Source organism: Pristiophorus japonicus, chromosome 8, assembly GCF_044704955.1.
Source record: "Pristiophorus japonicus isolate sPriJap1 chromosome 8, sPriJap1.hap1, whole genome shotgun sequence".
NCBI classification, from domain to species: Eukaryota; Metazoa; Chordata; class Chondrichthyes; family Pristiophoridae; genus Pristiophorus; species Pristiophorus japonicus.
Genome location: NC_091984.1, coordinates 176,138,412 through 176,163,898, shown reverse-complemented (window position 1 = coordinate 176,163,898; position 25,487 = coordinate 176,138,412). Strand labels below are relative to the sequence as shown.

Sequence of the window (25,487 nt, the reverse complement as noted above, 5' to 3'; positions counted from 1 at the left end):
AGAAAAGTCATCGAGGAGACAAAGAGTGACTGCAGGCTGTGAGTAAATGAGAGAAGGAATCCTTTGTTAAGAATGACCCCAGAATTAAAGTGGTTTAAAAGTGATATTTCCCTTCAGATTGAACAGAAAGAGTGACAGCAAATAATCAAGAACTGGAAAATGGGACAGAAGAGCCAGGAGTGCCGTCCTGCTGCCTGGTTTCCATGGGAACGCTGGCAGGCCGAGGTCCAAGCCCAGGTCTGCCTCTCTGGGGAAGGCCCAGGTAATCCTGGAGTGATGTAAATGGGTAATTGGCCCTGTGTTAATCACCTCCCCTCTTACTCCTATCATTAGCAGCCGAGGAGAATCAGATGCTTAATCCCCATGCATCAAAAGGCATTGTTGAAAGAAACCAGAGAGGAGGTGTACAGGGCAGCTGGTGCAGTAATGGAAGGTTCGTATAAAATGAGCCCTAATTGGATTTCAGGGTAGAAGGTAGAACGAGGCAAGGAATTGGATAAAAAACTAGGAAACAAAGAGCATTTACAAATGGTGCAGCAGATCATTTTTGGGAGGCACCAGGCTCTGGTGAGGTCTCACATATACCAGTGAAACAAAGCTCTGGGGTTGGGCATGCAGGGAGGTTGGGAGACAGTGTTGGTAGGAGAGACAAGTGGGGTTGGTAAGGTCATGGCTTCTGTGAGTCGATGGGTGGGCCAGTAGGTGGGGCAGAAAGCAACTGGGCACAGGCAGGAGGGCAAGCACTTGGGATGGGTGAGCAATGGGGTAGGAAGCACATTTTCATACAAAGGCTAATGGAAATATGGAACTCTCTCACCCTAAATATGTTGAGGCTGGGGGTCAATTGAATATTTCAAAACTGAGATTGGTGATTGTTGTTGGGCAAGGGTATTAAGGGTTATGGCAACAAACGGTTGATCGAGATGAGAAACAGGTCAGCCATGATCTAATTGAATGGTGGAACATGCTCCAGGAGCTGAATGGCCTACTCCTGTTCTGATGGTCCTTCCTAATACGTAATATAAAAATAGGTGACTAATTGATCAGTGAACCAGCCATTCCCATTTCATAACTATTGTATTAGCAGATACATGGCATGGAGCCCCTAACAATTGCATGGTCCTAAAGCCACCGCTGCCTAAATTTCCTGCACTAAATCTTGAGGGAGCATTTTCCATTTTGGATGGCCAACGGCAGTGGTGGGCAGAGCCAAACTGAATTAAGAGATGGCCAATCCGGTGGGATCTGGCAGGCGATGAGTTTAATTTCAATTTCCTGAGCTATTACCTTTTCCCTCGCAATTCTCTTCTTTGTATCCACTCTGAGTCTCTCTCTTCCTTTCTCAAAATTCATCTCACTAGCCTTGTCCGGGCTGCCCACTCATCAAATTCTTAAGACCCCATCCCACCACACAAACTTTTACTTCTGATATGTTTTAACACTTCATCAAATTTTAACCACCCAATGACCTTCACAACCCCTTCGCCACTCAATACAAGCCCTTTCCCACTCACCTCAATCCCTTATCCATTCACCACACCCCTTACTCACACCACAATACCTTTTGTACTCACCACAACATCTTCCGCACTCAACACAACCCATTCCCCATGTTATGTTTTCAGTATGACATCACAAACACAAATAGGCTCAAAGATGGCTGATAACTTCCAGAAGCCAGTCATGTGACTTGTTCACGCTTTATTCTTGTAAACAGCAATGGGTGCAGTGCCACAGTAGTCCACTGGGTGGAGCTATATATGTTACACTTCTCCCTCCTTAATGAAGAAGTAATTATAACAAACTATCATCATACATAACTTGCATGGTTATACATAACAAAAGATATGGACTCATTTTGCCATATTTACAAATCAAGCTTAACCACTTGTTTTATGTTTATCATCCCTGCAATGCAACCAACACACTTATTTCTCACAACAGCTCGCATTTTGCTAGCTATTGGGTAAAATTTTCTGTATTGTATTTCTATGGCGCCTTTCATGTCCCAAAGCGCTTTGCAGCCAATGAAGTATTGTTAAAGTGGAGGCACTGTTGTAATGTGGGAAACGCCGCAGCCAGTTTGCACACAGCAAGATCCCACAAACAGCAACGTGATCATGACCAGATAATCTGTTTTTGTCAGTGATATTGATATAGGAATAAATATTGATTGAAAGTTGCAACTGGTTTGTCCCAACATGCACTGTTGTTGCCCTGTGGACACTTAGGTTCCTCTGACCGGTATGTTGCAAAATCGTTTATCGAGAGTTTACCGTCTACCACTTTAATTGCCTTAATTATTATTTTCCGTATGGCAAAGCCACATTTCACTCACTGGTCACTAGTTTCAGAACGGAAACTGCTTCCAGTGGTAGCGTGGCCGAGCGGTCTAAGGCGCTGGATCCAAACTCCAGTCTTTTCGGAGGCGTTGGTCCGAATTCCACCGCTCCCTGAATTTGCACTGTGCAACATTTGCGTTCCTTCACAACAAGCCTGAAGCAGTGTGTGGCTACTGTGTTACAATGGGGCCATTTTGGTGTGGAAAAGTAGTTGGACTGTGAGCGGTGTCTTTAGTTTTTTGGCAAATGGCAATACCATCGAAGAGTTTGATGTCACCACTTGAAAATTGAAGGCTAGTTGAGCATGCTTTTTGCACGCTGGCTGCATTTGTGTGGATAAAAAGTTAATGTCAGAAGTGGGTTTGGAACCCACGCCCCAGAATACACCAACCTTTGGTAAGGTAAGGATTACAGTCTTTTGAGTTTGGCACCTTAAACCACTCTACCTTCCTGACACTATTGTGCCCTTGACCATGAGCATCAGTCTGAGCATTGAAAGATCCCGGTCTACCAAGGCATCAACTCTGGCAACTTTTACGTCCTAATACCTGACTTGTTTGGCTCTGGTGCCTTTTATACTGGCAAAATGTGTTAATGTCATAAGTAACATTGGAAGTAATTCCCTGCCTGAGTAACGGAGCAGATTTGGGAAGCCTTTGTGTGGAAGAAATCTCATTCTTTGACTGTGGTGCCCTTTTTCTGAGAAACACCACTGTCTGCAGTGGGATTGAAAGCCACAGTACCAGAAAGCAATGTGGAATTCAGCAACGTGGGAGGATGAAAATGTAATGCTGTGAGTGTGCTGCTTTTTAGTGTGGGAATGGGTTGAAAGGAGAATTGTGATTTGAAGGCTTATCCCCGAGAACAGGGTTAGAATGTGATAAGTTCAGAGCGGAAAAGAAGTTGGTCTGTGGGCGGTGACTTTCGTTTATTGGCAAACGCCAATAGCGTTGAGGAGTTTGAGGTGACCACTTGCAAATTGAAGGCCAGTTGAGCAGGCTTTTTGACGCTGGCTGCATTTGTGTGGATAAACAGTTAATGTTAGAAGTGGGATTCGATCCCACGCCCCGAGAAAGGGACCAGAATACACCAACCTTTGGCAAGTTAAAGATTACAATCTTTGAGTCTGGCGCCTAAGACCACGCGGCCATCCTGACAATAGTTCTGCAGCAGCTGCAGAAAAATGTGCTGCAAATTCTGCACACTTACTGAGCAGCATCACACTCCTTCCTCCTGTGCAAACACACCACACACACATTTTACGACAGGACTTTACAGGCAGCGCCAGTCATTAAGTTCATCATCCCTGCAATGCAACCTACATTCAAACACAGGATTTCTCACATTTTGTCAGCTATTGGATAACATTTTGTCAGCTATTGGATAAAATTTTCTGTATTGCATATCTAAAGCGCCTTTCATGACCTAACGACGTTCCAAAGTACTTTACAGCCAATGAGGTATTTTGAAAGTGGAGGCACTGTTGTAATGTGGGATACGCCGCAGCCAGTTTGCACACAGCAAGATCCCACAAACAGCAATGTGATCATGACCAGATAATCTGTTTTTGTCAGTGATGTTGATACAGGAATAAATATTGAATGAAAGCAGTAACTGGTTTGTCCCAACATGCACCTAATTTCTGTTGTTGCCCTGTGGATACGTAGGTTCCTCTGACCGGTCTGTTGCAAAATCGTTTCTCGAGAGTTTACTGTCTATCCCTTTAATTGCCTTAATTATTATTTTCTGCATGCCAAAGTCACATTTCACTCACCGGTCACTCATTCCAGAGCAGAAGCTGCTTACGGTGGTAGCGTGGCCGAGCGGTCTAACGCTAGATCCAATTCCAGTCTTTTCGGAGGTGTGGGTTCAAATCCCACCGCGGCCAGCATTTTGCCTGCGTAACACTTGCATTCTGTCAGCACAAGCATGGGCACCTGTTTTACAATGGGGCCATTTTGGTGTGGAAAAGTAGTTGGACTGTGATGGGTGCCTTTAGTTTGTTGGCAAATGGCAATACCATCGAAGAGTTTGATGTCACCACTTGAAAATTGAAGGCCAGTTGAGCATGCTTTTTGCACGCTGGCCGCATTTGTGTGGATAAAAAGTAAATGTCAGAAGTGGGATTGGAAACCACGCCCCGAGAAGTAGGTTTGGCACCCACGTCCCAGAATACACCAACCTTTGGTAAGGTAAGGATGACAGTCTTTGAGTTTGGCACCTTAAACCACTCGGCCACCCTGAAAATGAACCGACTGCAACTGCAGAAAAATGTGCTCCAAATTCTGCACATTTACTGAGTTGCATCACAATCCTTCCTCCTGTGCAATCACACAACACGTACATGGTTACGACATCACTTAACAGGCAGCGCCAGTCATTAAGTTTATCATGCCTGCAATGCAACCAACACACGTATTTCTCACAACAGCGCGCATTTTGCCAGCTATCGGGTAACATTTTCTGCAGTGTGTTGGCGCCTTTCATGTCCCGAAGCGCTTTACAGCCAATGAAGTATTTTTCAAGTGAGTCACTGTTGTAATGTGGGAAATGGCGCAGCCAGTTTGCACACAGCACGATCCCACAAACAGCAATGTGATCATTACCAGATAATCTGTTTTTGTCAGTAATGTTGAGATAGGAATAAATATTGAATGAATGTTGTAACTGGTTTGTCCCAACATGCACCTAATTTCTGTTGTTGCCCTGTGGATACGTAGGTTCCTGTGACCGGTATGTTGCAAAATCGTTTCTCGAGAGTTGACTGTCAACCCCTTTAATTGCCTTAATTATTATTTTCCGCATGGCAAAGTCACATTTCACTCAACGGTCACTCGTTCCAGAACAGAAACTGCTTCCAGTGGTAGCGTGGCCGAGCGGTCTAAGGCGCTGGATCGAGGTTCCAGTCTCTTCGGACCCCTGGGTTCAAATCCCACCGCTGCCAGAATTTTCCCTGCGTAACACTTGCATTCTGTCAGCACAAGCATGGGCACCTGTTTTACAATGGGGCCATTTTGGTGTGGAAAAGTACTTGGACTGTGAGCGGTGCCTTCAGTTTGTTGGCAAATGGCAATACCATCGAAAAGTTTGATGTCACCACTTGAAAATTGAAGGCCAGTTGAGCATGCTTTTTGCACGCTGGCCGCATTTGTGTGGATAAAAAGTTAATGTCAGAAGTGGGATTGGAAACCACGCCGCTAGAAGTGGGTTTGGCACTCACGTCCCAGAATACACCAACCTTTGGTAAGGTAAGGATTACAATCTTTGAGTTTGGCACCTTAAACCACTCGGCCACCCTGACAATGAACCGACTGCAACTGCAGAAAAATGTGCTCCAAATTCTGCACATTTACTGAGTTGCATCACAATCCTTCCTCCTGTGCAATCACACAACACGTATATTGTTACGACATCACTTAACAGGCAGCGCCAGTCATTAAGCTTATCATGCCTGCAATGCAACCAACACACGTATTTCTCACAACAGCGCGCATTTTGCCAGCTATCGGGTAACATTTTCTGCAGTGTGTTGGCGCCTTTCATGTCCCGAAGCGCTTTACAGCCAATGAAGTATTTTTAAAGTGAGTCACTGTTGTATTGTGGGAAATGGCGCAGCCAGTTTGCACACAGCACGATCCCACAAACAGCAATGTGATCATGACCAGATAATCTGTTTTTGTCAGTAATGTTGATATAGGAATAAATATTGAATGAATGTTGTAACTGGTTTGTCCCAACATGCACCTAATTTCTGTTGTTGCCCTGTGGATACGTAGGTTCCTGTGACCGGTATGTTGCAAAATCGTTTCTCGAGAGTTTACTGTCAACCCCTTTAATTGCCTTAATTATTATTTTCCGCATGGCAAAGTCACATTTCACTCAACGGTCACTCGTTCCAGAACAGAAGCTGCTACCAGTGGTAGCGTGGCAAAGCGGTCTAAGGCGCTGGATCCAGGTTCCAGTCTCTTCGGAGGCGTGGGTTCAAATCCCACCGCTGCCAGAATTTTCCCTGCGTGACACTTGCATTCTGTCAGCACAAGCATGGGCACCTGTTTTACAATGGGGCCATTTTGGTGTGGAAAAGTACTTGGACTGTGAGCGGTGCCTTCAGTTTGTTGGCAAATGGCAATACCATCGAAAAGTTTGATGTCACCACTTGAAAATTGAAGGCCAGTTGAGCATGCTTTTTGCACGCTGGCCGCATTTGTGTGGATAAAAAGTTAATGTCAGAAGTGGGATTGGAAACCACGCCGCTAGAAGTGGGTTTGGCACTCACGTCACAGAATACACCAACCTTTGGTAAGGTAAGGATTACAATCTTTGAGTTTGGCACCTTAAACCACTCGGCCACCCTGACAATGAACCGACTGCAACTGCAGAAAAATGTGCTCCAAATTCTGCACATTTACTGAGTTGCATCACAATCCTTCCTCCTGTGCAATCACACAACACGTATATTGTTACGACATCACTTAACAGGCAGCGCCAGTCATTAAGTTTATCATGCCTGCAATGCAACCAACACACGTATTTCTCACAACAGCGCGCATTTTGCCAGCTATCGGGTAACATTTTCTGCAGTGTGTTGGCGCCTTTCATGTCCCGAAGCGCTTTGCAGCCAATGAAGTATTTTTAAAGTGAGTCACTGTTGTATTGTGGGAAATGGCGCAGCCAGTTTGCACACAGCACGATCCCACAAACAGCAATGTGATCATGACCAGATAATCTGTTTTTGTCAGTAATGTTGATATAGGAATAAATATTGAATGAATGTTGTAACTGGTTTGTCCCAACATGCACCTAATTTCTGTTGTTGCCCTGTGGATACGTAGGTTCCTGTGACCGGTATGTTGCAAAATCGTTTCTCGAGAGTTTACTGTCAACCCCTTTAATTGCCTTAATTATTATTTTCCGCATGGCAAAGTCACATTTCACTCAACGGTCACTCGTTCCAGAACAGAAACTGCTTCCAGTGGTAGCGTGGCCGAGCGGTCTAAGGCGCTGGATCGAGGTTCCAGTCTCTTCGGACCCCTGGGTTCAAATCCCACCGCTGCCAGAATTTTGCCTGCGCAACACTTGCATTCTGTCAGCACAAGCATGGGCACCTGTTTTACAATGGGGCCATTTTGGTGTGGAAAAGTAGTTGGACTGTGAGCGGTGCCTTCAGTTTGTTGGCAAATGGCAATACCATCAAAAAGTTTGATGTCACCACTTGAAAATTGAAGGCCAGTTGAGCATGCTTTTTGCACGCTGGCCGCATTTGTGTGGATAAAAAGTTAATGTCAGAAGTGGGATTGGAAACCACGCTGCTAGAAGTGGGTTTGGCACTCACGTCCCAGAATACACCAACCTTTGGTAAGGTAAGGATTACAATCTTTGAGTTTGGCACCTTAAACCACTCGGCCACCCTGACAATGAACCGACTGCAACTGCAGAAAAATGTGCTCCAAATTCTGCACATTTACTGAGTTGCATCACAATCCTTCCTCCTGTGCAATCACACAACACGTATATTGTTACGACATCACTTAACAGGCAGCGCCAGTCATTAAGTTTATCATGCCTGCAATGCAACCAACACACGTATTTCTCACAACAGCGCGCATTTTGCCAGCTATCGGGTAACATTTTCTGCAGTGTGTTGGCGCCTTTCATGTCCCGAAGCGCTTTACAGCCAATGAAGTATTTTTAAAGTGAGTCACTGTTGTATTGTGGGAAATGGCGCAGCCAGTTTGCACACAGCACGATCCCACAAACAGCAATGTGATCATGACCAGATAATCTGTTTTTGTCAGTAATGTTGATATAGGAATAAATATTGAATGAATGTTGTAACTGGTTTGTCCCAACATGCACCTAATTTCTGTTGTTGCCCTGTGGATACGTAGGTTCCTGTGACCGGTATGTTGCAAAATCGTTTCTCGAGAGTTTACTGTCAACCCCTTTAATTGCCTTAATTATTATTTTCCGCATGGCAAAGTCACATTTCACTCAACGGTCACTCGTTCCAGAACAGAAGCTGCTACCAGTGGTAGCGTGGCAAAGCGGTCTAAGGCGCTGGATCCAGGTTCCAGTCTCTTCGGAGGCGTGGGTTCAAATCCCACCGCTGCCAGAATTTTCCCTGCGTGACACTTGCATTCTGTCAGCACAAGCATGGGCACCTGTTTTACAATGGGGCCATTTTGGTGTGGAAAAGTAGTTGGACTGTGAGCGGTGCCTTCAGTTTGTTGGCAAATGGCAATACCATCGAAGAGTTTGATGTCACCACTTGAAAATTGAAGGCCAGTTGAGCATGCTTTTTGCACGCTGGCCGCATTTGTGTGGATAAAAAGTTAATGTCAGAAGTGGGATTGGAAACCACGCCGCTAGAAGTGGGTTTGGCACTCACGTCCCAGAATACACCAACCTTTGGTAAGGTAAGGATTACAATCTTTGAGTTTGGCACCTTAAACCACTCGGCCACCCTGACAATGAACCGACTGCAACTGCAGAAAAATGTGCTCCAAATTCTGCACATTTACTGAGTTGCATCACAATCCTTCCTCCTGTGCAATCACACAACACGTATATTGTTACGACATCACTTAACAGGCAGCGCCAGTCATTAAGTTTATCATGCCTGCAATGCAACCAACACACGTATTTCTCACAACAGCGCGCATTTTGCCAGCTATCGGGTAACATTTTCTGCAGTGTGTTGGCGCCTTTCATGTCCCGAAGCGCTTTGCAGCCAATGAAGTATTTTTAAAGTGAGTCACTGTTGTATTGTGGGAAATGGCGCAGCCAGTTTGCACACAGCACGATCCCACAAACAGCAATGTGATCATGACCAGATAATCTGTTTTTGTCAGTAATGTTGATATAGGAATAAATATTGAATGAATGTTGTAACTGGTTTGTCCCAACATGCACCTAATTTCTGTTGTTGCCCTGTGGATACGTAGGTTCCTGTGACCGGTATGTTGCAAAATCGTTTCTCGAGAGTTTACTGTCAACCCCTTTAATTGCCTTAATTATTATTTTCCGCATGGCAAAGTCACATTTCACTCAACGGTCACTCGTTCCAGAACAGAAACTGCTTCCAGTGGTAGCGTGGCCGAGCGGTCTAAGGCGCTGGATCGAGGTTCCAGTCTCTTCGGACCCCTGGGTTCAAATCCCACCGCTGCCAGAATTTTGCCTGCGCAACACTTGCATTCTGTCAGCACAAGCATGGGCACCTGTTTTACAATGGGGCCATTTTGGTGTGGAAAAGTAGTTGGACTGTGAGCGGTGCCTTCAGTTTGTTGGCAAATGGCAATACCATCAAAAAGTTTGATGTCACCACTTGAAAATTGAAGGCCAGTTGAGCATGCTTTTTGCACGCTGGCCGCATTTGTGTGGATAAAAAGTTAATGTCAGAAGTGGGATTGGAAACCACGCTGCTAGAAGTGGGTTTGGCACTCACGTCCCAGAATACACCAACCTTTGGTAAGGTAAGGATTACAATCTTTGAGTTTGGCACCTTAAACCACTCGGCCACCCTGACAATGAACCGACTGCAACTGCAGAAAAATGTGCTCCAAATTCTGCACATTTACTGAGTTGCATCACAATCCTTCCTCCTGTGCAATCACACAACACGTATATTGTTACGACATCACTTAACAGGCAGCGCCAGTCATTAAGTTTATCATGCCTGCAATGCAACCAACACACGTATTTCTCACAACAGCGCGCATTTTGCCAGCTATCGGGTAACATTTTCTGCAGTGTGTTGGCGCCTTTCATGTCCCGAAGCGCTTTACAGCCAATGAAGTATTTTTAAAGTGAGTCACTGTTGTATTGTGGGAAATGGCGCAGCCAGTTTGCACACAGCACGATCCCACAAACAGCAATGTGATCATGACCAGATAATCTGTTTTTGTCAGTAATGTTGATATAGGAATAAATATTGAATGAATGTTGTAACTGGTTTGTCCCAACATGCACCTAATTTCTGTTGTTGCCCTGTGGATACGTAGGTTCCTGTGACCGGTATGTTGCAAAATCGTTTCTCGAGAGTTTACTGTCAACCCCTTTAATTGCCTTAATTATTATTTTCCGCATGGCAAAGTCACATTTCACTCAACGGTCACTCGTTCCAGAACAGAAGCTGCTACCAGTGGTAGCGTGGCAAAGCGGTCTAAGGCGCTGGATCCAGGTTCCAGTCTCTTCGGAGGCGTGGGTTCAAATCCCACCGCTGCCAGAATTTTCCCTGCGTGACACTTGCATTCTGTCAGCACAAGCATGGGCACCTGTTTTACAATGGGGCCATTTTGGTGTGGAAAAGTACTTGGACTGTGAGCGGTGCCTTCAGTTTGTTGGCAAATGGCAATACCATCGAAAAGTTTGATGTCACCACTTGAAAATTGAAGGCCAGTTGAGCATGCTTTTTGCACGCTGGCCGCATTTGTGTGGATAAAAAGTTAATGTCAGAAGTGGGATTGGAAACCACGCCGCTAGAAGTGGGTTTGGCACTCACGTCCCAGAATACACCAACCTTTGGTAAGGTAAGGATTACAATCTTTGAGTTTGGCACCTTAAACCACTCGGCCACCCTGACAATGAACCGACTGCAACTGCAGAAAAATGTGCTCCAAATTCTGCACATTTACTGAGTTGCATCACAATCCTTCCTCCTGTGCAATCACACAACACGTATATTGTTACGACATCACTTAACAGGCAGCGCCAGTCATTAAGTTTATCATGCCTGCAATGCAACCAACACACGTATTTCTCACAACAGCGCGCATTTTGCCAGCTATCGGGTAACATTTTCTGCAGTGTGTTGGCGCCTTTCATGTCCCGAAGCGCTTTGCAGCCAATGAAGTATTTTTAAAGTGAGTCACTGTTGTATTGTGGGAAATGGCGCAGCCAGTTTGCACACAGCACGATCCCACAAACAGCAATGTGATCATGACCAGATAATCTGTTTTTGTCAGTAATGTTGATATAGGAATAAATATTGAATGAATGTTGTAACTGGTTTGTCCCAACATGCACCTAATTTCTGTTGTTGCCCTGTGGATAAGTAGGTTCCTGTGACCGGTATGTTGCAAAATCGTTTCTCGAGAGTTTACTGTCAACCCCTTTAATTGCCTTAATTATTATTTTCCGCATGGCAAAGTCACATTTCACTCAACGGTCACTCGTTCCAGAACAGAAACTGCTTCCAGTGGTAGCGTGGCCGAGCGGTCTAAGGCGCTGGATCGAGGTTCCAGTCTCTTCGGACCCCTGGGTTCAAATCCCACCGCTGCCAGAATTTTGCCTGCGCAACACTTGCATTCTGTCAGCACAAGCATGGGCACCTGTTTTACAATGGGGCCATTTTGGTGTGGAAAAGTACTTGGACTGTGATGGGTGCCTTTAGTTTGTTGGCAAATGGCAATACCATCGAAGAGTTTGATGTCACCACTTGAAAATTGAAGGCCAGTTGAGCATGCTTTTTGCACGCTGGCCGCATTTGTGTGGATAAAAAGTAAATGTCAGAAGTGGGATTGGAAACCACGCCGCTAGAAGTGGGCTTGGCACCCACGTCCCAAAGTACACCAACCTTTGGTAAGGTAAGAATTACAGTCTTTGAGTTTGGCACTTTAAACCACTCGGCCATCCTGACAATGAACCGACTGTAACTGCAGAAAAATGTGCTCCAAATTCTGCACATTTACTGAGTTGCATCACAATCATTCCTCCTGTGCAATCACACAACACGTACATTGTTACGACATCACTTAACAGACAGCGCCAGTCATTAAGTTTATCATGCCTGCAATTCAACCAACACATGTATTTCTCACAACAGCTCGCATTTTGCCAGCTATCGGGTAACATTTTCTGCAGTGTGTTGGCGCCTTTCATGTCCCGAAGCGCTTTACAGCCAATGAAGTATTTTTAAAGTGAGTCACTGTTGTAATGTGGGAAATGGCGCAGCCAGTTTGCACACAGCATGATCCCACAAGCAGCAATGTGATCATGACCAGATAATCTGTTTTTGTCAGTGATGTTGATATAGGAATAAATATTGAATGAATGTTGTAACTGGTTTGTCCCAACATGCACCTAATTTCTGTTGTTGCCCTGTGGATACGTAGGTTCCTCTGACCGGTATGTTGCAAAATCGTTTCTCGAGAGTTTACTGTCAACCCCTTTAATTGCCTTAATTATTATTTTCCGCATGGCAAAGTCACATTTCACTCAACGGTCACTCGTTCCAGAACAGAAGCTGCTACCAGTGGTAGCGTGGCCGAGCGGTCTAAGCCGCTGGATCCAGGTTCCAGTCTCTTTGGAGGCGTGGGTTCAAATCCCACCGCTGCCAGAATTTTCCCTGCGTAACACTTGCATTCTGTCAGCACAAGCATGGGCACCTGTTTTACAATGGGGCCATTTTGGTGTGGAAAAGTAGTTGGACTGTGAGCGGTGCCTTCAGTTTGTTGGCAAATGGCAATACCATCGAAGAGTTTGAGAAGAGTTTGATGTCACCACTTGAAAATTGAAGGCCAGTTGAGCATGCTTTTTGCACGCTGGCCGCATTTGTGTGGATAAAAAGTTAATGTCAGAAGTGGGATTGGAAACCACGCCGCTAGAAGTGGGTTTGGCACTCACGTCCCAGAATACACCAACCTTTGGTAAGGTAAGGATTGCAATATTTGAGTTTGGCACCTTAAACCACTCGGCCACCCTGACAATGAACCGACTGCAACTGCAGAAAAATGTGCTCCAAATTCTGCACATTTACTGAGTTGCATCACAATCCTTCCTCCTGTGCAATCACACAACACGTATATTGTTACGACATCACTTAACAGGCAGCGCCAGTCATTAAGTTTATCATGCCTGCAATGCAACCAACACACGTATTTCTCACAACAGCGCGCATTTTGCCAGCTATCGGGTAACATTTTCTGCAGTGTGTTGGCGCCTTTCATGTCCCGAAGCGCTTTACAGCCAATGAAGTATCTTTAAAGTGAGTCACTGTTGTATTGTGGGAAATGGCGCAGCCAGTTTGCACACAGCACGATCCCACAAACAGCAATGTGATCATGACCAGATAATCTGTTTTTGTCAGTAATGTTGATATAGGAATAAATATTGAATGAATGTTGTAACTGGTTTGTCCCAACATGCACCTAATTTCTGTTGTTGCCCAGTGGATACGTAGGTTCCTGTGACCGGTATGTTGCAAAATCGTTTCTCGAGAGTTTACTGTCAACCCCTTTAATTGCCTTAATTATTATTTTCCGCATGGCAAAGTCACATTTCACTCAACGGTCACTCGTTCCAGAACAGAAGCTGCTACCAGTGGTAGCGTGGCCCAGCGGTCTAAGGCGCTGGATCCAGGTTCCAGTCTCTTCGGAGGCGTGGGTTCAAATCCCACCGCTGCCAGAATTTTCCCTGCGTAACACTTGCATTCTGTCAGCACAAGCATGGGCACCTGTTTTACAATGGGGCCATTTTGGTGTGGAAACGTAGTTGGACTGTGAGCGGTGCCTTTAGTTTGTTGGCAAATGGAAATACCATCGAAGAGTTTGATGTCACCACTTGAAAATTGAAGGCCAGTTGAGCATGCTTTTTGCACGCTGGCCGCATTTGTGTGGATAAAAAGTTAATGTCAGAAGTGGGATTGGAAACCACGCCGCTAGAAGTGGGTTTGGCACTCACCTCCCAGAATACACCAACCTTTGGTAAGGTAAGGATTGCAATCTTTGAGTTTGGCACCTTAAACCACTCGGCCACCCTGACAATGAACCGACTGCAACTGCAGAAAAATGTGCTCCAAATTCTGCACATTTACTGAGTTGCATCACAATCCTTCCTCCTGTGCAATCACACAACACGTATATTGTTACGACATCACTTAACAGGTAGCGCCAGTCATTAAGTTTATCATGCCTGCAATGCAACCAACACACGTATTTCTCACAACAGCGCGCATTTTGCCAGCTGTCGGGTAACAGTTTCTGCAGTGTGTTGGCGCCTTTCATGTCCCGAAGCGCTTTACAGCCAATGAAGTATCTTTAAAGTGAGTCACTGTTGTATTGTGGGAAATGGCGCAGCCAGTTTGCACACAGCACGATCCCACAAACAGCAATGTGATCATGACCAGATAATCTGTTTTTGTCAGTAATGTTGATATAGGAATAAATATTGAATGAATGTTGTAACTGGTTTGTCCCAACATGCACCTAATTTCTGTTGTTGCCCAGTGGATACGTAGGTTCCTGTGACCGGTATGTTGCAAAATCGTTTCTCGAGAGTTTACTGTCAACCCCTTTAATTGCCTTAATTATTATTTTCCGCATGGCAAAGTCACATTTCACTCAACGGTCACTCGTTCCAGAACAGAAGTTGCTACCAGTGGTAGCGTGGCCGAGCGGTCTAAGGCGCTGGATCCAGGTTCCAGTCTCTTCGGAGGCGTGGGTTCAAATCCCACCGCTGCCAGAATTTTCCCTGCGTAACACTTGCATTCTGTCAGCACAAGCATGGGCACCTGTTTTACAATGGGGCCATTTTGGTGTGGAAAAGTTCTTGGACCGTGAGCGGTGCCTTCAGTTTGTTGGCAAATGGCAATACCATCGAAGAGTTTGATGTCACCACTTGAAAATTGAAGGCCAGTTGAGCATGCTTTTTGCACGCTGGCCGCATTTGTGTGGATAAAAAGTTAATGTCAGAAGTGGGATTGGAAACCACGCCGCTAGAAGTGGGTTTGGCACTCACGTCCCAGAATACACCAACCTTTGGTAAGGTAAGGATTACAATCTTTGAGTTTGGCACCTTAAACCACTCGGCCACCCTGACAATGAACCGACTGCAACTGCAGAAAAATGTGCTCCAAATTCTGCACATTTACTGAGTTGCATCACAATCCTTCCTCCTGTGCAATCACACAACACGTATATTGTTACGACATCACTTAACAGGTAGCGCCAGTCATTAAGTTTATCATGCCTGCAATGCAACCAACACACGTATTTCTCACAACAGCGCGCATTTTGCCAGCTATCGGGTAACAGTTTCTACAGTGTGTTGGCGCCTTTCATGTCCCGAAGCGCTTTACAGCCAATGAAGTATCTTTAAAGTGAGTCACTGTTGTATTGTGGGAAATGGCGCAGCCAGTTTGCACACAGCACGATCCCACAAACAGCAATGTGATCATGACCAGATAATCTGTTTTTGTCAGTAATGTTGATATAGGAATAAATATTGAATGAATGTTGTAACTGGTTTGTCCCAACATGCACCTAATTTCTGTTGTTGCCCAGTGGATACGTAGGTTCCTGTGACCGGTATGTTGCAAAACCGTTTCTCGAGAGTTTACAGTCAACCCCTTTAATTGCCTTAATTATTATTTTCCGCATGGCAAAGTCACATTTCACTCAACGGTCACTCGTTCCAGAACAGAAGCTGCTACCAGTGGTAGCGTGGCCGAGCGGTCTAAGCCGCTGGATCCAGGTTCCAGTCTCTTCGGAGGCGTGGGTTCAAATCCCACCGCTGCCAGAATTTTCCCTGCGTAACACTTGCATTCTGTCAGCACAAGCATGGGCACCTGTTTTACAATGGGGCCATTTTGGTGTGGAAAAGTAGTTGGACTGTGAGCGGTGCCTTCAGTTTGTTGGCAAATGGCAATACCATCGAAAAGTTCGATGTCACCACTTGAAAATTGAAGGCCAGTTGAGCATGCTTTTTGCACGCTGGCCGCATTTGTGTGGATAAAAAGTTAATGTCAGAAGTGGGATTGGAAACCACGCCGCTAGAAGTGGGTTTGGCACTCACGTCCCAGAATACACCAACCTTTGGTAAGGTAAGGATTGCAATCTTTGAGTTTGGCACCTTAAACCACTCGGCCACCCTGACAATGAACCGACTGCAACTGCAGAAAAATGTGCTCCAAATTCTGCACATTTACTGAGTTGCATCACAATCCTTCCTCCTGTGCAATCACACAACACGTATATTGTTACGACATCACTTAACAGGTAGCGCCAGTCATTAAGTTTATCATGCCTGCAATGCAACCAACACACGTATTTCTCACAACAGCGCGCATTTTGCCAGCTATCGGGTAACAGTTTCTGCAGTGTGTTGGCGCCTTTCATGTCCCGAAGCGCTTTACAGCCAATGAAGTATCTTTAAAGTGAGTCACTGTTGTATTGTGGGAAATGGCGCAGCCAGTTTGCACACAGCACGATCCCACAAACAGCAATGTGATCATGACCAGATAATCTGTTTTTGTCAGTAATGTTGATATAGGAATAAATATTGAATGAATGTTGTAACTGGTTTGTCCCAACATGCACCTAATTTCTGTTGTTGCCCAGTGGATACGTAGGTTCCTGTGACCGGTATGTTGCAAAATCGTTTCTCGAGAGTTTACTGTCAACCCCTTTAATTGCCTTAATTATTATTTTCCGCATGGCAAAGTCACATTTCACTCAACGGTCACTCGTTCCAGAACAGAAGTTGCTACCAGTGGTAGCGTGGCCGAGCGGTCTAAGGCGCTGGATCCAGGTTCCAGTCTCTTCGGAGGCGTGGGTTCAAATCCCACCGCTGCCAGAATTTTCCCTGCGTAACACTTGCATTCTGTCAGCACAAGCATGGGCACCTGTTTTACAATGGGGCCATTTTGGTGTGGAAAAGTTCTTGGACCGTGAGCGGTGCCTTCAGTTTGTTGGCAAATGGCAATACCATCGAAGAGTTTGATGTCACCACTTGAAAATTGAAGGCCAGTTGAGCATGCTTTTTGCACGCTGGCCGCATTTGTGTGGATAAAAAGTTAATGTCAGAAGTGGGATTGGAAACCACGCCGCTAGAAGTGGGTTTGGCACTCACGTCCCAGAATACACCAACCTTTGGTAAGGTAAGGATTACAATCTTTGAGTTTGGCACCTTAAACCACTCGGCCACCCTGACAATGAACCGACTGCAACTGCAGAAAAATGTGCTCCAAATTCTGCACATTTACTGAGTTGCATCACAATCCTTCCTCCTGTGCAATCACACAACACGTATATTGTTACGACATCACTTAACAGGTAGCGCCAGTCATTAAGTTTATCATGCCTGCAATGCAACCAACACACGTATTTCTCACAACAGCGCGCATTTTGCCAGCTATCGGGTAACAGTTTCTACAGTGTGTTGGCGCCTTTCATGTCCCGAAGCGCTTTACAGCCAATGAAGTATCTTTAAAGTGAGTCACTGTTGTATTGTGGGAAATGGCGCAGCCAGTTTGCACACAGCACGATCCCACAAACAGCAATGTGATCATGACCAGATAATCTGTTTTTGTCAGTAATGTTGATATAGGAATAAATATTGAATGAATGTTGTAACTGGTTTGTCCCAACATGCACCTAATTTCTGTTGTTGCCCAGTGGATACGTAGGTTCCTGTGACCGGTATGTTGCAAAACCGTTTCTCGAGAGTTTACAGTCAACCCCTTTAATTGCCTTAATTATTATTTTCCGCATGGCAAAGTCACATTTCACTCAACGGTCACTCGTTCCAGAACAGAAGCTGCTACCAGTGGTAGCGTGGCCGAGCGGTCTAAGCCGCTGGATCCAGGTTCCAGTCTCTTCGGAGGCGTGGGTTCAAATCCCACCGCTGCCAGAATTTTCCCTGCGTAACACTTGCATTCTGTCAGCACAAGCATGGGCACCTGTTTTACAATGGGGCCATTTTGGTGTGGAAACGTAGTTGGACTGTGAGCGGTGCCTTTAGTTTGTTGGCAAATGGAAATACCATCGAAGAGTTTGATGTCACCACTTGAAAATTGAAGGCCAGTTGAGCATGCTTTTTGCACGCTGGCCGCATTTGTGTGGATAAAAAGTTAATGTCAGAAGTGGGATTGGAAACCACGCCGCTAGAAGTGGGTTTGGCACTCACGTCCCAGAATACACCAACCTTTGGTAAGGTAAGGATTACAATCTTTGAGTTTGGCACCTTAAACCACTCGGCCACCCTGACAATGAACCGACTGCAACTGCAGAAAAATGTGCTCCAAATTCTGCATATTTACTGAGTTGCATCACAATCCTTCCTCCTGTGCAATCACACAACACGTATATTGTTACGACATCACTTAACAGGTAGCGCCAGTCATTAAGTTTATCATGCCTGCAATGCAACCAACACACGTATTTCTCACAACAGCGCGCATTTTGCCAGCTATCGGGTAACATTTTCTGCAGTGTGTTGGTGCCTTTCATGTCCCGAAGCGCTTTACATCCAATGAAGTATCTTTAAAGTGAGTCACTGTTGTATTGTGGGAAATGGCGCAGCCAGTTTGCACACAGCACGATCCCACAAACAGCAATGTGATCATGACCAGATAATCTGTTTTTGTCAGTAATGTTGATATAGGAATAAATATTGAATGAATGTTGGAACTGGTTTGTCCCAACATGCACCTAATTTCTGTTGTTGCCCAGTGGATACGTAGGTTCCTGTGACCGGTATGTTGCAAAATCGTTTCTCGAGAGTTTACTGTCAACCCCTTTAATTGCCTTAATTATTATTTTCTGCATGGCAAAGTCACATTTCACTCAACGGTCACTCGTTCCAGAACAGAAGCTGCTACCAGTGGTAGCGTGGCTGAGCGGTCTAAGCCGCTGGATCCAGGTTCCAGTCTCTTTGGAGGCGTGGGTTCAAATCCCACCGCTGCCAGAATTTTCCCTGCGTAACACTTGCATTCTGTCAGCACAAGCATGGGCACCTGTTTTACAATGGGGCCATTTTGGTGTGGAAAAGTAGTTGGACTGTGAGCGGTGCCTTCAGTTTGTTGGCAAATGGCAATACCATCGAAAAGTTCGATGTCACCACTTGAAAATTGAAGGCCAGTTGAGCATGCTTTTTGCACGATGGCCGCATTTGTGTGGATAAAAAGTTAATGTCAGAAGTGGGATTGGAAACCACGCCGCTAGAAGTGGGTTTGGCACTCACGTCCCAGAATACACCAACCTTTGGTAAGGTAAGGATTGCAATCTTTGAGTTTGGCACCTTAAACCACTCGGCCACCCTGACAATGAACCGACTGCAACTGCAGAAAAATGTGCTCCAAATTCTGCGCATTTACTGAGTTGCATCACAATCCTTCCTCCTGTGCAATCACACAACACGTATATTGTTACGACATCACTTAACAGGCAGCGCCAGTCATTAAGTTTATCATGCCTGCAATGCAACCAACACACGTATTTCTCACAACAGCGCGCATTTTGCCAGCTATCGGGTAACATTTTCTGCAGTGTGTTGGCGCCTTTCATGTCCCGAAGCGCTTTACAGCCAATGAAGTATCTTTAAAGTGAGTCACTGTTGTATTGTGGGAAATGGCGCAGCCAGTTTGCACACAGCACGATCCCACAAACAGCAATGTGATCATGACCAGATAATCTGTTTTTGTCAGTAATGTTGATATAGGAATAAATATTGAATGAATGTTGTAACTGGTTTGTCCCAACATGCACCTAATTTCTGTTGTTGCCCAGTGGATACGTAGGTTCCTGTGACCGGTATGTTGCAAAATCGTTTCTCGAGAGTTTACTGTCAACCCCTTTAATTGCCTTAATTATTATTTTCCGCATGGCAAAGTCACATTTCACTCAACGGTCACTCGTTCCAGAACAGAAGCTGCTACCAGTGGTAGCGTGGCCGAGCGGTCTAAGCCGCTGGATCCAGGTTCCAGTCTCTTTGGAGGCGTGGGTTCAAATCCCACCGCTGCCAGAATTTTCCCTGCGTAACACTTGCATTCTGTCAGCACAAGCATGGGCACCTGTTTTACAATGGGGCCATTTTGGTGTGGAAAAGTAGTTGGACTGTGAGCGGTGCCTTCAGTTTGTTGGCAAATGGCAATACCATCGAAAAGTTCGATGTCACCACTTGAAAATTGAAGGCCAGTTGAGCATGCTTTTTGCACGCTGGCCGCATTTGTGTGGATAAAAAGTTAATGTCAGAAGTGGGATTGGAAACCACGCCGCTAGAAGTGGGTTTGGCACTCACGTCCCAGAATACACCAACCTTTGGTAAGGTAAGGATTGCAATCTTTGAGTTTGGCACCTTAAACCACTCGGCCACCCTGACAATGAACCGACTGCAACTGCAGAAAAATGTGCTCCAAATTCTGCACATTTACTGAGTTGCATCACAATCCTTCCTCCTGTGCAATCACACAACACGTATATTGTTACGACATCACTTAACAGGCAGCGCCAGTCATTAAGTTTATCATGCCTGCAATGCAACCAACACACGTATTTCTCACAACAGCGCGCATTTTGCCAGCTATCGGGTAACATTTTCTGCAGTGTGTTGGCGCCTTTCATGTCCCGAAGCGCTTTACAGCCAATGAAGTATCTTTAAAGTGAGTCACTGTTGTATTGTGGGAAATGGCGCAGCCAGTTTGCACACAGCACGATCCCACAAACAGCAATGTGATCATGACCAGATAATCTGTTTTTGTCAGTAATGTTGATATAGGAATAAATATTGAATGAATGTTGTAACTGGTTTGTCCCAACATGCACCTAATTTCTGTTGTTGCCCAGTGGATACGTAGGTTCCTGTGACCGGTATGTTGCAAAATCGTTTCTCGAGAGTTTACTGTCAACCCCTTTAATTGCCTTAATTATTATTTTCCGCATGGCAAAGTCACATTTCACTCAACGGTCACTCGTTCCAGAACAGAAGCTGCTACCAGTGGTAGCGTGGCAAAGCGGTCTAAGGCGCTGGATCCAGGTTCCAGTCTCTTCGGAGGCGTGGGTTCAAATCCCACCGCTGCCAGAATTTTCCCTGCGTGACACTTGCATTCTGTCAGCACAAGCATGGGCACCTGTTTTACAATGGGGCCATTTTGGTGTGGAAAAGTACTTGGACTGTGAGCGGTGCCTTCAGTTTGTTGGCAAATGGCAATACCATCGAAAAGTTTGATGTCACCACTTGAAAATTGAAGGCCAGTTGAGCATGCTTTTTGCACGCTGGCCGCATTTGTGTGGATAAAAAGTTAATGTCAGAAGTGGGATTGGAAACCACGCCGCTAGAAGTGGGTTTGGCACTCACGTCCCAGAATACACCAACCTTTGGTAAGGTAAGGATTACAATCTTTGAGTTTGGCACCTTAAACCACTCGGCCACCCTGACAATGAACCGACTGCAACTGCAGAAAAATGTGCTCCAAATTCTGCACATTTACTGAGTTGCATCACAATCCTTCCTCCTGTGCAATCACACAACACGTATATTGTTACGACATCACTTAACAGGCAGCGCCAGTCATTAAGTTTATCATGCCTGCAATGCAACCAACACACGTATTTCTCACAACAGCGCGCATTTTGCCAGCTATCGGGTAACATTTTCTGCAGTGTGTTGGCGCCTTTCATGTCCCGAAGCGCTTTGCAGCCAATGAAGTATTTTTAAAGTGAGTCACTGTTGTATTGTGGGAAATGGCGCAGCCAGTTTGCACACAGCACGATCCCACAAACAGCAATGTGATCATGACCAGATAATCTGTTTTTGTCAGTAATGTTGATATAGGAATAAATATTGAATGAATGTTGTAACTGGTTTGTCCCAACATGCACCTAATTTCTGTTGTTGCCCTGTGGATAAGTAGGTTCCTGTGACCGGTATGTTGCAAAATCGTTTCTCGAGAGTTTACTGTCAACCCCTTTAATTGCCTTAATTATTATTTTCCGCATGGCAAAGTCACATTTCACTCAACGGTCACTCGTTCCAGAACAGAAACTGCTTCCAGTGGTAGCGTGGCTGAGCGGTCTAAGGCGCTGGATCGAGGTTCCAGTCTCTTCGGACCCCTGGGTTCAAATCCCACCGCTGCCAGAATTTTGCCTGCGCAACACTTGCATTCTGTCAGCACAAGCATGGGCACCTGTTTTACAATGGGGCCATTTTGGTGTGGAAAAGTACTTGGACTGTGATGGGTGCCTTTAGTTTGTTGGCAAATGGCAATACCATCGAAGAGTTTGATGTCACCACTTGAAAATTGAAGGCCAGTTGAGCATGCTTTTTGCACGCTGGCCGCATTTGTGTGGATAAAAAGTAAATGTCAGAAGTGGGATTGGAAACCACGCCGCTAGAAGTGGGCTTGGCACCCACGTCCCAAAGTACACCAACCTTTGGTAAGGTAAGAATTACAGTCTTTGAGTTTGGCACTTTAAACCACTCGGCCATCCTGACAATGAACCGACTGTAACTGCAGAAAAATGTGCTCCAAATTCTGCACATTTACTGAGTTGCATCACAATCATTCCTCCTGTGCAATCACACAACACGTACATTGTTACGACATCACTTAACAGACAGCGCCAGTCATTAAGTTTATCATGCCTGCAATTCAACCAACACATGTATTTCTCACAACAGCTCGCATTTTGCCAGCTATCGGGTAACATTTTCTGCAGTGTGTTGGCGCCTTTCATGTCCCGAAGCGCTTTACAGCCAATGAAGTATTTTTAAAGTGAGTCACTGTTGTAATGTGGGAAATGGCGCAGCCAGTTTGCACACAGCATGATCCCACAAGCAGCAATGTGATCATGACCAGATAATCTGTTTTTGTCAGTGATGTTGATATAGGAATAAATATTGAATGAATGTTGTAACTGGTTTGTCCCAACATGCACCTAATTTCTGTTGTTGCCCTGTGGATACGTAGGTTCCTCTGACCGGTATGTTGCAAAATCGTTTCTCGAGAGTTTACTGTCAACCCCTTTAATTGCCTTAATTATTATTTTCCGCATGGCAAAGTCACATTTCACTCAACGGTCACTCGTTCCAGAACAGAAGCTGCTACCAGTGGTAGCGTGGCCGAGCGGTCTAAGCCGCTGGATCCAGGTTCCAGTCTCTTTGGAGGCGTGGGTTCAAATCCCACCGCTGCCAGAATTTTCCCTGCGTAACACTTGCATTCTGTCAGCACAAGCATGGGCACCTGTTTTACAATGGGGCCATTTTGGTGTGGAAAAGTAGTTGGACTGTGAGCGGTGCCTTCAGTTTGTTGGCAAATGGCAATACCATCGAAAAGTTCGATGTCACCACTTGAAAATTGAAGGCCAGTTGAGCATGCTTTTTGCACGCTGGCCGCATTTGTGTGGATAAAAAGTTAATGTCAGAAGTGGGATTGGAAACCACGCCGCTAGAAGTGGGTTTGGCACTCACGTCCCAGAATACACCAACCTTTGGTAAGGTAAGGATTGCAATCTTTGAGTTTGGCACCTTAAACCACTCGGCCACCCTGACAATGAACCGACTGCAACTGCAGAAAAATGTGCTCCAAATTCTGCACATTTACTGAGTTGCATCACAATCCTTCCTCCTGTGCAATCACACAACACGTATATTGTTACGACATCACTTAACAGGCAGCGCCAGTCATTAAGTTTATCATGCCTGCAATGCAACCAACACACGTATTTCTCACAACAGCGCGCATTTTGCCAGCTATCGGGTAACATTTTCTGCAGTGTGTTGGCGCCTTTCATGTCCCGAAGCGCTTTACAGCCAATGAAGTATCTTTAAAGTGAGTCACTGTTGTATTGTGGGAAATGGCGCAGCCAGTTTGCACACAGCACGATCCCACAAACAGCAATGTGATCATGACCAGATAATCTGTTTTTGTCAGTAATGTTGATATAGGAATAAATATTGAATGAATGTTGTAACTGGTTTGTCCCAACATGCACCTAATTTCTGTTGTTGCCCAGTGGATACGTAGGTTCCTGTGACCGGTATGTTGCAAAATCGTTTCTCGAGAGTTTACTGTCAACCCCTTTAATTGCCTTAATTATTATTTTCCGCATGGCAAAGTCACATTTCACTCAACGGTCACTCGTTCCAGAACAGAAGCTGCTACCAGTGGTAGCGTGGCCCAGCGGTCTAAGGCGCTGGATCCAGGTTCCAGTCTCTTCGGAGGCGTGGGTTCAAATCCCACCGCTGCCAGAATTTTCCCTGCGTAACACTTGCATTCTGTCAGCACAAGCATGGGCACCTGTTTTACAATGGGGCCATTTTGGTGTGGAAACGTAGTTGGACTGTGAGCGGTGCCTTTAGTTTGTTGGCAAATGGAAATACCATCGAAGAGTTTGATGTCACCACTTGAAAATTGAAGGCCAGTTGAGCATGCTTTTTGCACGCTGGCCGCATTTGTGTGGATAAAAAGTTAATGTCAGAAGTGGGATTGGAAACCACGCCGCTAGAAGTGGGTTTGGCACTCACGTCCCAGAATACACCAACCTTTGGTAAGGTAAGGATTGCAATCTTTGAGTTTGGCACCTTAAACCACTCGGCCACCCTGACAATGAACCGACTGCAACTGCAGAAAAATGTGCTCCAAATTCTGCACATTTACTGAGTTGCATCACAATCCTTCCTCCTGTGCAATCACACAACACGTATATTGTTACGACATCACTTAACAGGTAGCGCCAGTCATTAAGTTTATCATGCCTGCAATGCAACCAACACACGTATTTCTCACAACAGCGCGCATTTTGCCAGCTATCGGGTAACAGTTTCTGCAGTGTGTTGGCGCCTTTCATGTCCCGAAGCGCTTTACAGCCAATGAAGTATCTTTAAAGTGAGTCACTGTTGTATTGTGGGAAATGGCGCAGCCAGTTTGCACACAGCACGATCCCACAAACAGCAATGTGATCATGACCAGATAATCTGTTTTTGTCAGTAATGTTGATATAGGAATAAATATTGAATGAATGTTGTAACTGGTTTGTCCCAACATGCACCTAATTTCTGTTGTTGCCCAGTGGATACGTAGGTTCCTGTGACCGGTATGTTGCAAAATCGTTTCTCGAGAGTTTACTGTCAACCCCTTTAATTGCCTTAATTATTATTTTCCGCATGGCAAAGTCACATTTCACTCAACGGTCACTCGTTCCAGAACAGAAGTTGCTACCAGTGGTAGCGTGGCCGAGCGGTCTAAGGCGCTGGATCCAGTTTTCAGTCTCTTCGGAGGCGTGGGTTCAAATCCCACCGCTGCCAGAATTTTCCCTGCGTAACACTTGCATTCTGTCAGCACAAGCATGGGCACCTGTTTTACAATGGGGCCATTTTGGTGTGGAAAAGTTCTTGGACCGTGAGCGGTGCCTTCAGTTTGTTGGCAAATGG

At 45.4% G+C, this 25,487-nt stretch overlaps 7 non-coding genes across 7 annotated transcripts; all 7 read left to right on the top strand.

Annotated features, from left to right (window-relative positions):
* The first annotated feature begins 12,596 nt into the window (after positions 1 to 12,596).
* Positions 12,597 to 12,678, top strand: trnal-cag (transfer RNA leucine (anticodon CAG)). Its single transcript has one exon. It is a non-coding gene; the product is annotated as a tRNA-Leu (tRNA).
* A 985-nt stretch (positions 12,679 to 13,663) lies between these two features.
* trnal-cag (transfer RNA leucine (anticodon CAG)) lies at positions 13,664 to 13,745 on the top strand. The gene has a single exon. It is a non-coding gene; the product is annotated as a tRNA-Leu (tRNA).
* A 974-nt stretch (positions 13,746 to 14,719) lies between these two features.
* On the top strand, positions 14,720 to 14,801 carry trnal-cag (transfer RNA leucine (anticodon CAG)). Its single transcript has one exon. It is a non-coding gene; the product is annotated as a tRNA-Leu (tRNA).
* Positions 14,802 to 16,831: 2,030 nt separating this feature from the next.
* Positions 16,832 to 16,913, top strand: trnal-cag (transfer RNA leucine (anticodon CAG)). The gene has a single exon. It is a non-coding gene; the product is annotated as a tRNA-Leu (tRNA).
* Positions 16,914 to 19,999: 3,086 nt separating this feature from the next.
* trnal-cag (transfer RNA leucine (anticodon CAG)) lies at positions 20,000 to 20,081 on the top strand. Its single transcript has one exon. It is a non-coding gene; the product is annotated as a tRNA-Leu (tRNA).
* A 3,086-nt stretch (positions 20,082 to 23,167) lies between these two features.
* On the top strand, positions 23,168 to 23,249 carry trnal-cag (transfer RNA leucine (anticodon CAG)). The gene has a single exon. It is a non-coding gene; the product is annotated as a tRNA-Leu (tRNA).
* Positions 23,250 to 24,223: 974 nt separating this feature from the next.
* trnal-cag (transfer RNA leucine (anticodon CAG)) lies at positions 24,224 to 24,305 on the top strand. Its single transcript has one exon. It is a non-coding gene; the product is annotated as a tRNA-Leu (tRNA).
* The last annotated feature ends 1,182 nt before the right edge of the window (positions 24,306 to 25,487 follow it).